The sequence below is a fragment of the Octopus bimaculoides genome, chromosome 1 (genome assembly GCF_001194135.2).
Source record: "Octopus bimaculoides isolate UCB-OBI-ISO-001 chromosome 1, ASM119413v2, whole genome shotgun sequence".
Taxonomy (NCBI): domain Eukaryota; kingdom Metazoa; phylum Mollusca; class Cephalopoda; order Octopoda; family Octopodidae; genus Octopus; species Octopus bimaculoides.
This window is the reverse complement of record NC_068981.1, coordinates 20,464,558-20,465,560: the sequence shown is the minus strand read 5'-3', so window position 1 is coordinate 20,465,560 and position 1,003 is coordinate 20,464,558.

The window sequence follows — 1,003 nt, the reverse complement described above, 5'->3', positions numbered from 1 at the left end:
CAACTCCTAGATTATGTTGACTCACAAAGTACAGTTATGAATATATATATATATATATATATATATATATATATATATATATACACAGTGTATAGAAGCGGAGTATAATCTAAGCTGTGTCCCTGTGAAGCACATCTGCACATTCCAGTAGTCAAATGAATGTATGCAGATGTTTTATTTTAAATGAAAGAGGCATACATGCTAGTTGAAAATCCTGGTGAGTAATAATATTTGCAGAGTAAGTATATATTAAACAAACTGGAAAATTTGGTATATTTTTAATTCCATGTTACATGTATTTCATTGCATGTGTAGGAAATACACTATGGATATAAAACTATTATTAATCAGAATGATAATAATATTATAAATATGATAAATTCATAATAGTTATATATATATGTAAAGAACATGTATAGGATTTCCTAAACAGTTATTCCTCAGACACAAATAGATTTTATTTTTGAATCTTTGTCTGGGGAATAAGAGTTTTAGAAATCTTATACATGTTCTTTACATGTATATAACTATCATGAATTTATCATATTTATAATATTGTCGTTGTTATGATTAACAATAATTTTATATTCATAGTATATTTCCTACTGTAATGAAATATGTGTAACATGGAATTAAAAATATACCAAATTGTCCAGTTTTTGCTTTAATATATATTTATGTATGCGTGTACATATATGCGTGAGGATGTGTGTGTATTATACATAAACACACACACATGTATGCATCTCCTTGGAATGAGGGAGACCAGTCCTTAAATTATGTTGACTCATGAAGTACAGCACTATATATATATATATATATATATATATACTCACACACACATATACATATAGACATGTATATATCTTCTTAAAGTGAGGGAGGCCAATCCCTAAATTATATTGATTCAAGTTGAGATATTTCTTGCTTTGACCACAAATACTTTTACAGACATTTTGTTAATGTTGTTAAATTCTATTATGCACACACACACACACACACA